Source organism: Triticum aestivum, chromosome 3A (assembly GCF_018294505.1).
Source record: "Triticum aestivum cultivar Chinese Spring chromosome 3A, IWGSC CS RefSeq v2.1, whole genome shotgun sequence".
In the NCBI taxonomy this organism is placed as follows: Eukaryota; Viridiplantae; Streptophyta; class Magnoliopsida; order Poales; family Poaceae; genus Triticum; species Triticum aestivum.
In genome coordinates this window covers 674489152-674499348 of record NC_057800.1, presented here as the reverse complement: position 1 = coordinate 674499348, position 10197 = coordinate 674489152, and the positions used below count along the sequence as shown (strand labels likewise).

At 43.2% G+C, this 10197-nt stretch overlaps 1 long non-coding RNA gene across 1 annotated transcript; it reads right to left on the bottom strand.

The window, feature by feature from the left end:
- Positions 1-9485: 9485 nt before the first annotated feature.
- Positions 9486-9936, bottom strand: LOC123059040 (uncharacterized). The gene is made up of 2 exons (XR_006427353.1): positions 9830-9936; positions 9486-9745 (listed from the first exon to the last, which is right to left on the bottom strand). It is a non-coding gene; the product is annotated as an uncharacterized lncRNA (long non-coding RNA).
- Between the last annotated feature and the right edge of the window lie 261 nt (positions 9937-10197).

Below are 10197 nucleotides of genomic sequence, written 5' to 3'. Positions count from 1 at the left end.
TTACCTCATCGGTGAAACATAGGGGGTGTGTGGTGCCTCTGTATCGGGCAACGTCATGGCGCAGTTCGGATGAAGTCCATATGTGGTTTTCGGCCGTGGTGGGGTTGTGTTTGTCACGCCAGGCCTGATGGCCGTCTTCTCGCGCTTGGGCAAGCCCCTTGATCTGTAGATTGACCTAGTCTGGCCGGCTCTATTGTCCAGGTCCTGATGTAGGTCATAAGTGTATCCCCGAGCTGTCGTTTCTCTGCTTTTATGGCGAGGTGGCGCATGCTGGTGTTCGACTTGAATTGCCGTTCTGTCCCGGCCATGTGGTGGTCGACCAGGTCTGTCAGCCGCAGTACGCGCGGGTGGTATGGGCTCCAGTGCCTCATCGTCGAATTGGGGTAGCAGTTTACACTTTGGGTAACTCTTTGTTGGGCGTTCGAGGCCGTATTCTTCGGCTTCCAGGACATTAGTTCATCTGTCGTTGAGCAGATCTTGGTCAGCTTGAAGCTGCTGCTGCCTTTTCTTTAGGCTTCTTGCAGTGGCTATTAGCTGGGGTTCCTCTGGCACGATGAAATCTTCCTCGCCGAGGCTCACGTCATCCTCGGAGAGTGGTAGATAGTTGCTATCCTCTGAGTCTTCGTTCCCTTCTTGATCATCAGGATCAATTTTCCCATCCTCCCGATCATCCTGTTCGGATGTTGGTTCGATGGGGTCTTCTTGGTCTTCGGCGTTCTCTGGAGTGTCATCGTCTCCGGTGCCGGTATTGCTGTCTTTTCCGTGACATGCTTTAGAGCGGCGCCGCTGACGTCAGCTCTTTGGTGGTATCTCGGGACGTTCGTCCTCGACTGGATCCTTTTCATCATCGCCGTCGCCTTGTTTAGGTGTGCCCACCATGTACACGTCGTATGAGGAAGTGGTCGTCCAGCGTTCGGTGAACGGCGAGTTTTGGACCTGCTCCTCTCTGGCATCGTCGTCTATACCGTCGATGTCTTCAGAGGTGTAGTCGAGCATGTCGGTTAGATCGTCGACAATGGCTATGAAGTGAGTAGTGGGTGGGAAGTAAAATTCCCTATTTTCAGCCCGGCTGGGCGCAATTCGAAAGTGGTTCCTCTATGATGGTGAGGGATTGCATTAAGTCCAGAGCCTCGTTTAAGAGCGAGGTTTAGACGGGGACCGAAGTTCCCTGGCCGAGCTTGCATGACGCGGACTTTGAGGGTTCAGAGCTAGTGTCCGGAGAAGAGCCCGACTTTGTGATGACTGCTAGTGGCGCTATCCTCTCCGGTTCTCCAGTGTTGAGCTCTATAGCCGCAGAGAGTCCGGTGGACTCTAGACTCCCATCTTCGGACCTAGTGACGCGCTCCGGATCTAAGCCCGGAGCGGTGGTTGGAGCCATGAACCCTTAGAAGATCAAGTCTCCTCGGATATCAGCAACATAGTTTAGATTTCCAAAACTGATCTGGTGACCAGGGGTGTAGCTGTCGATCTGCTCCAGATGGCCAACCGAGTTGGCGCCCAGTGCGAAGCCACCGAATACGAAGATCTGGCCAGGGAGAAAAATCTCCTTCCCGGCAGCATTGTTGTAGATGATCGATGGAGCCATCGAACCTTTCGACGACGGCGTAGTGGAACTCTCAATGAAAGCACCAATGTCGGTGTTAAAACCGACAGATCTCAGGTAGGGGGTCCCCAACTGTGCGTCTAAGGATCGAAGGTAACAGGAGATAGGGACACGGTGTTTACCCAGGTTCGGGCCCTCTTGATGGAGGTAATACCCTATGTCCTACTTGATTGACTTTGATGAGTATAGGGGTTACAAGAGTTTATCTACCACAAGATCGTAATGGCTAAACCCTAGATGTCTAGCCTGTATGATTATGATTGCCTCTATGAACTAAACCCTTTGGTTTATATAGACACCGGATGGGGCTAGGGTTGTACAAAGTTGGTTTACAGAGAAAGGAATCTTCATATCCAAACGCCAAGCTTGCCATCCACGCAAAGGAGAGTCTCATCCGGACACAGGGGAATGTCTTCTATCTTGTATCTTCGCGGCCCACTAGTCCGGTGCATGTTGCATACCCCAGACGCCCGAGCACCCCCTTATCTAGGACTCCCTCAGTCCCCTCCTCCTTGATCCAGCAAGAGAAGGTGGAGAATTAGATGGGATCACAACTAGCACGACGACGTGGTGGTGATGGTGGTGGTGGAGCTAGTTCAGCAGGGCTTCGTCAAGCACTACTAGAACGAGGACGGAGGAACTACAGAGTGACGGGAGAGAGAGGTGTGCCAAGGTCTTGGTGTGTCCTCTTGTAGTGCCCCCTCCCCTCTATATATAGGTGGAGGGGCGTGGCGAACAGCCCCTCCAAGCCCTAGGGCGCAACCAAGGGGAGAGGACTTAGACTCCAAGTCCAATCATGTTCCTACTATGACTCCCCCCTTTTCCCTTCCCTAGCCACATGGGCTTTTGAGGACTTGGTGCACCTAGCCCAATTAGGCCAGGGCGCCTCCCCTCAGCCCATGCCAGCCCTTGGGTCGTGGTGGACCCACTTGAGAACTTCTGGACCCCTACAGAATCCTCCGAAACCTTCTAGAATCTTCACGATACAATACCGGAAAAACTGCACCTTTTCCGGAACCCAAAATATGACATCCCATATATAAATATTTACCTCTCGACCATTCTGAGACTTCTCGTGACGTCCGAGATCTCATCTGTGACTCCGAACAACATTCGGTTACCAATCATCAAATATCCCAATACTACTCTAGCGTCAACGAACGTTAAGCCTGCGACCTTGCGTGTTCGGGAATCATGTAGTCATGACCGAGGCACCCCTCCGGTCAATAACCAATAGCGGTACCTGGATGCCCATTTTGATTCCTACATATTCTACGAAGATCATTTTATCGGTTGAACCATGATGTCAAGGATTCGGTTAATCCCGTATGCAATTTCCTTTGTCCAGCGATATGTTACTTGCCCGAGTTTCGATCGTCGATATCTCCATACCTAGTTCAATCTTGTTACTGGCAAGTCTCTTTACTTGTTTCATAATACAAGATCATGTGACTAACTCATTAGTCACATTGCTTGCAAGCTCTTTAAGATGTTGCATTATTGAGAGGGCCCAAAGATATCTCTCTGTCGTACAGAGTGACAAATCCCAGTCTTGATCCATGCCAACCCAACAGATACCTTTGGAGATACCTGTAGAGCACCTTTATGATCACCTAGTTATGAAGTGACGTTTGGATACACACTAATTGTTCCTCCGATGTCAGGGAGTTACACAATCTCATGGTTTAAGGAACATATACTTGACATGAAGAAAGTTATAGCAAATAAACTAAACGATCTGATGCTAAGCTTATGGTTGGGTCTTGTCCATCACATCATTCTCCTAATGATATGATCCCGTTATCAAATGACAACTCATGTCTATGATTAGGAAACCTTAACCATCTTTGATCAATGAGCTAGTCTGGTAGAGGCTCACTAGGGACACTGTGTTGTCTATGTATTCACAGATGTATTTAAGTTTCCGGTCAATACAATTCTAGCATGAATAATAAACATTTATCATGAATAAGGAAATATGATAATGACCAATTTATTATAGCCTCTAGGGCATATTTCCAACAATTTCAAGGTGAGAACCACTCGTAAGTTCATGCCTTGACATGCTTGTATTGTTCTGGTATAACCAAAACACCGTCTTTTCATGCCATTTGCAGGATTGCAATGGCTTAATAGACGTATTCGTGTGACTAGTAGAGTGTCGAGGGCACAATCAGCAGCATATAGAACTACAAAGCACTACACAAGCTAGAATGTTTTTGTTGCTGTTAACTTTGATCTGAATTTCACATATGTGTTAGATGGCTGGGAAGGATCGACATGTGATGCTAACATTGTAATTCATAGCATGAATTGACCTGATGGCATCAATATCCCCGATGGCATGTTCTACCTAGGAAATGCTTGCTATGCACATCGGCCTCATGTTCTCTCACCCTTCGGGAAAATCAGGTAACATCTGAACGAGTTCTCTGGCAGGAACTATCCTAGGACTGCACATGAATTGTTTGACCTCAGACAATCTAGCCTTAGAGTTACTGTTGAAAAGGCATTTGGAGTTCTGAAGAGTAGGTTTAAGATCCTGGATCAGAATTCATTCCACACTTTCCCCACCAAGTTTAAGCTTGTTCTTGCTTGCTGCATCCTTTGTAATTGGATCCTACAATGGGATTGTGACGATCTTGTATCGGAGGAGGAAGATGTAAAACTTGATGATGTTGTCAGCTCCGGCCATGGTGTGGAGGCATTTGGCAACGAAACCTGGAATTAATAGAAGGGTGGAGCGGGCTCAGGAAATGTGGGAAAACAAAGGTCAAATAAGGATCTAAAGAAGAAGAAGAAGAAGCGGCAACAGAAGAGAAGAAGAAGCAACAACAGAAGAAGAAACAACAACAGCATCAGAACAAGAAGAGGACGAGGATGGACTTCCATCTAGTTCAGCATCGATAAAATTTCCCCTATTGAGCCACGTGATTGTTCATTTGTACTGCTATTTGCGAGTAGCTAGGATGAACTACCATTTGTTTCCTAGCTAGGATTGCAACTATGTTGAAATCTTGTGTGATAATGTCCCCACTAGTGGGAAGTGGTGATTGCACCTTATGTCGTTTGCAATCAAACAATGTGTAGTTTATCTAACCAATGCAATACAAGCAACCAAACGCCGAGTAAATATTGCTTCCTTGATGCAGTCAGACTAGATGTGGGCAAGCAAACTATTTGCAGATGATGGTTTTGGGCCTATTTTACCTCAACCAGGCCCAACCGTGACACACATGCAGAGAGGCAAAAAATGATGCAGCTAACCAAAAATGCCCTACATCAATACATGCCATCGAACTACCATTATTTGGCATGTTCTACATACATAATAAGGGCATCTCCAACACGGACCCTCAAAATGCCCGCATCTGTCTGGACCACGCGGTCCGGATGTGTTTTGCCATCCAATGCGGTCATGTTTCCGTCTATGGGCCAGTCTGCATGTCCTTTTTCCCGCAAACTGTATGCAAACCGAGGGGGCTTTGTGGGTGTCAGGACCGCTACCACGCAAGTCTCTGAAAACACTAGTCCACACAAAACCCCCTCCCTCGCCCGCGTCTTTCCCGCCTGAAGTGATTAGCGTCACATTCATGTTGGCCTAGAGTGGACGCGACTTCTCATTTGAGCCTTCATTGAAGCGGCATGCAGACTGATAGCGCCGCCCGTGCCACTTCTCTGTGCACGTGCCTTCTCCATGTTCAAACAACAACCCGTACGCCCGCTTCCCTCCATTAAACAATGTGCAGTTGCCAAGGAACTGATAAGTCCCTTTAGTGATCCGGTAAAGGAGCAAAAAGGAGCATATTTTTCCCCAAAAGTGACCCTGAGTTATCGAACCCACGAGAGGAAGGCACCCTTAAAGTCAGAGGTTTCTACAAGCTTTTGCTGTCTTTAGTTTTCAAATTATGTTCGATGACACTAAAAATTGTCGCAGAATATGGGCACACCTAGCGACGGCCAAATTCATCACCTAAAATCAGGCCAAAATGTCACCAAAGTTGTTGAGGGCCCTGCTCCGAGAGGAAAACATCTGGTGACAGTTGATCGTCACATAAAATGATCTTTGGTGACGTTTTCTGTCTCGTCACAAGGGTTTTTGTCATTGAATAGAACAAATTTTGTAGTGTTAAACTCTTCTTTATTATCATATCAACCAAAAAAATCTGCTTTTTGTTGGATATTATCCCGTGCATCATTGATATTGTGTTGGTAACTACATGGGATGTCGGCAATAGACAAGTGGTGGACCGTCTTGGGGGTAGAACTCGAGCACATAATCGTAGTGCTCTCCGATGCGAGAGAGGGCGTGAGTGTAGGTGAAAATGTTTTTGAAACATACCATGATAAATTTTATGTAAATAGCATGGTAATATACACTCTGCAGACCTAATAACTTGCGTCCAAACACCATGGTAACTTTGACCCATGAAATACAAGTCGTTGAAAAAACATACCCCTGGTAACTTATGCGTAAGTAGCATGGTAACATATGAACCACAGACTGAGAACTTCATACAAACACCACAATAACTTTGACCAATGTGAAAAGCTGTTAAAAACATACGTCTGATAACTCATGTGTAAATAACATGATAATATATGCATTGCTAACCTGATAACTTATGTACAGACACTGTGGTAACTTTGACCCATGTTCTTTTTAAACATACCTCGGTAACTTCAGTGTGAACACCAAGATAACATATGTAGCCCAGGCGTGGTAACATTTGATCCAACAAATGTTGTCGAAACATACCGACATGTGTTCTAGTTTTGACGATCTCGTCGTGACACCTTATGAAGAAGGCCCCAACCCAATAGAGACAACACACCCCCACTTTAAGCGTGTATTTAATGGTGAAACGGATTTTCAATCAGTTGACGGGTTTAAACTATAAATCATTTGGAACTTTTAAAATAGAAAGAATCTAGGATATCATCAGCATTTTTGCCCTTGGTGCATGCATGCATGTGCTTGTGAGGAGATGGTTGGGAGAATCATCCTTATGCCAGGTAATTTCTATGTAAATAGTATGATAACTTACATACGGATGTGTGATAAGTCATGTAGCCTAGATGTGGTAATTTTAGACCAGAAAAAAGTCATCGGAATGTACCAACATGAGATCTAGTTTTAAAAAATTTGTCGCGACGAATTTAGTGCTAAAATTGATTTTGAATATGATTTTTCGTTTCGAGAGTGAAGACATTTTGAATTTTCTCATGCTAAGAATCATTGTTGATTTCATCTTCTTGTTTTTTCATACCTGTACCGTTACACATTGAGAGCCATACGAATGCAGATTTTGCTCCCTGCAATCGACACACAACGTGCATGTGGAGAATGCATGCGTCCGGCTTTATACATGGGAGAGTAGTTAACATTTAACGTTTATAAAGGTCCTAATTTTAAAAAGCATAAAAAAACTAGTATGTATTGCTGTATTATTTTTGGAGCACGGTAACTGGCGACCGTTTCAAATTTAAGCAAAGCAGAATGACCCTTCCTAGCTGATCGCGCATACGAAGCGTGCAACCACCTTTTCTTTCATAGCTCGGGACGAGCATGTAATCATTATGAAAGTACGGCATGCAAGTGATCATTAGAGTGCTTCTCTTTCTTCAAGTGCATATGCATGACACTTATTAAAAAGCCTAAGGGCCAGTTTTTTTGCTAGTTTTTTTAGGCTTCCAGAATAAGCTGCCCCCTATCCAGTTTATTCTAGAAGTCCAATCAATTTTTTTTTAAAAGCCTATTAGTCAATTCTTAACTACTAGGCTTCTAAAAAAATAAATTTGGTTGAGCTTCTAGAATAAGCTAGGTAGGGGGTAGCTTATTGTAGCTTATTCTGGAAGCCACCAAAAGAACTGGTCCTAACTTGCATGCAGAACCAAGATTTAGGCATGGGGGGCCAAGCCAAGTAGATAAAAAAATCGGTGTAAAAGATATCCATGAAGAACAAAGTTGAAAATTTGCAGACCAGCCTAATAATTTCTGTAGTTGAAAACTCAAAGCAACCAGCTTAGAAAACAAATTAATCTTATCAGTGTTTGGCGGCTTTTTTCTTTTCATGTTGATGAATTTTAATCTCAGAATTAGCTGTATTGTATACGTTTGACATAGGAATATTTTTGCATCACAAATATGAACTTGTACAAAATAATTTGCATCAGAATAATTTTTTGGACATGCACACGATATGAATTCTTGATAGCATCTCAAATCACACAACAAAAAAACTGAAATCTAATGTAAAATTTCAAAACTGATACAAGATGAGAAACTGGAAGAGATCAGTATAGTATGATGTGTCAACCTTGGCTAGTGCGTTGGCTGGAGCAGTGAAGTGGGCTGTATCGCCAGCTCGCGGTATGAATCGCATGGCGAGCAGGAAAGCAGGAAGAGCAGATGCAGGCGGACGGCTAGGGCACAGGACGGCGGCCCCGGCGCCTGCCCAAATCTCAAGCTAATCAAGGGAGAACATGGCTTTTCAGGAAACTGGAGCGGAGGCTAACGGGACAATCTGAATAGTGGTGGGCTTTTACATGGGCTGCTTTTCTTTTATCAGAATGCAGGCCGAGATTGAGGGGGGCCGAGTACGTGTGTGTACCTGCAATTTTCTCGGTAGTTACATCGAACCAGCAACATCCGTGTCGAGCAAAGCATCGCTGACCATCACGCCAACTCGCTTATATGTGGCGAATTAACCTGTGGTTGAGTTGGTTAGGTGGACAGTGGTATCCCCAATCCACCAGGGTTTCAAATCCTAGTGCTCGCAGTATTCTTGAATTTATTTCATGATTTCCGGCGATGCGCTTTCAGTGAGAGGAGACGTTCCGTCGACAACGAGGCACCTATGGTGACTTCGTAAATCTCAAGATGATATGGTGGCTCAGTCTCTCGGAGGTACTCATAGGGGTAGGGTGTACGTGCGTGCGTTCATAGGGATGAGTGTATGCGCGTGTATACGAGCGCTTGTGTCTGTACTGCTGCTCAAAAAAAACTCGCTTATATGTGAACTACAATCTTTTTCCCAATTTATTATCTATTTTTTTTCTCTTTCCTCTTTTCCTTTTTCCTTTTTTCGTTTTTGTTTTCTGTTTTTCCTTTTTTTTGTTCTTCCTAGTTTGATGTTTTTGCTTGAAATTTGATATTTTTTTCATAAAAATCAATGAACTTTTTTCCAATTCGATGAACTTTTTTCAAATTCGATGAACTCTTTTTCCAATTTCGATGAACTTTTTTTCAAATTTGATGAACTTTTTTCAAATCCGATGACCTTTTTCCAGATCCGATAAACATTTTTCAAATTCGATGAACTCTTTTCCAAATTCGATGAACTTTTTTCAAATTTGATGAACTTTTTTCAAATCCGATGAATTTTTTTCCAAATTCGGTGAATTGTTTTCAAATTTGATGAACTTTTCTTGAGAAATTATTAACTTTTTTTCAATTTCGATGAACATTTTCCAAATTAGATGAACTTTTTTTCAAATTCGTTGAACTATTTTTCAAGTTTGATGAACATTAAATGAAAATGCATTATTTTTTTTATTTTGATGAACGCTTTTCAAAACCACTAAAAGATTTTTCAAATTTGATGAACCTTTTTTGAAAGCCAATGAACTTTTTCAGGTTTGTGTAATTTTCCTCCAAAATGAAGAACAATTTTCAAAATCCATGAACTATTTCAATGTCACGATCTTTTACCAAAAAAATCTATGAAATAGAATAGCGTGGCGACATTATTTATTATGCCGCCGCTACTAATCACTACTTACATGATAGATTGAGTGGCTAGCGGACTCGTACCTAAACTGGAAGGTTGTGTGTTCGACAGTGGCGGATCCAGGAATTGAACTTAGCCGGGGCGAAACATTGAAGGAATAAAAAATTTGATTGACGAATGCAAGTCCGCTGAACCAAGTCTCATAAAATTGAAATATGAAGCTAGATGCATTCGAAAATTTACATGACCAATGATTTAGGACAGTTCAAGATTTTCAAGAACTAGGCTGTAACCACCTAAAATCACAAAATATAACATAAACGTCACACATAACTACTAACTTGGACTCCCGTTGCTTGAATAATGCATTCCATGGCCCAAAATGTCCAACTCCATGATTAATAGATACCTACAACAGGTCAACAAGCTGATATCAATACATGTATTGGAACAAGTAAGCAAATAGTTTGAAACAGATAACAAAAGTATTTACCCTAAGTCGTAAGTATACGGGGAGGGTTTGGTAGATGGCCTCTACGGTCTCTCAAGCTGTGAAAATGTTCTATGATCTTCTTGTCATCAATTCCAGCAAATATATCTTCTACAATGTTTGCATCTGAGGCTTCAGTGGATAAAATGTTAGCATCAGGTTCAGGAACATGAACATGAACAGGAGCTTGAGATTCATTAGATGGTGGAGTTGCAAAATAAGTAGCAATTGGCTTCATCTTTTTAAAGATTCCCTATACATTACAAAATCACCATGTCAAGTACTGAACCTGTTCAATAATTCGCTAGAAATTGAAGGAACGGGAGCTTGAGATTCAGTAGCAAAGAATGGATTGGACTATTTACCTGCTG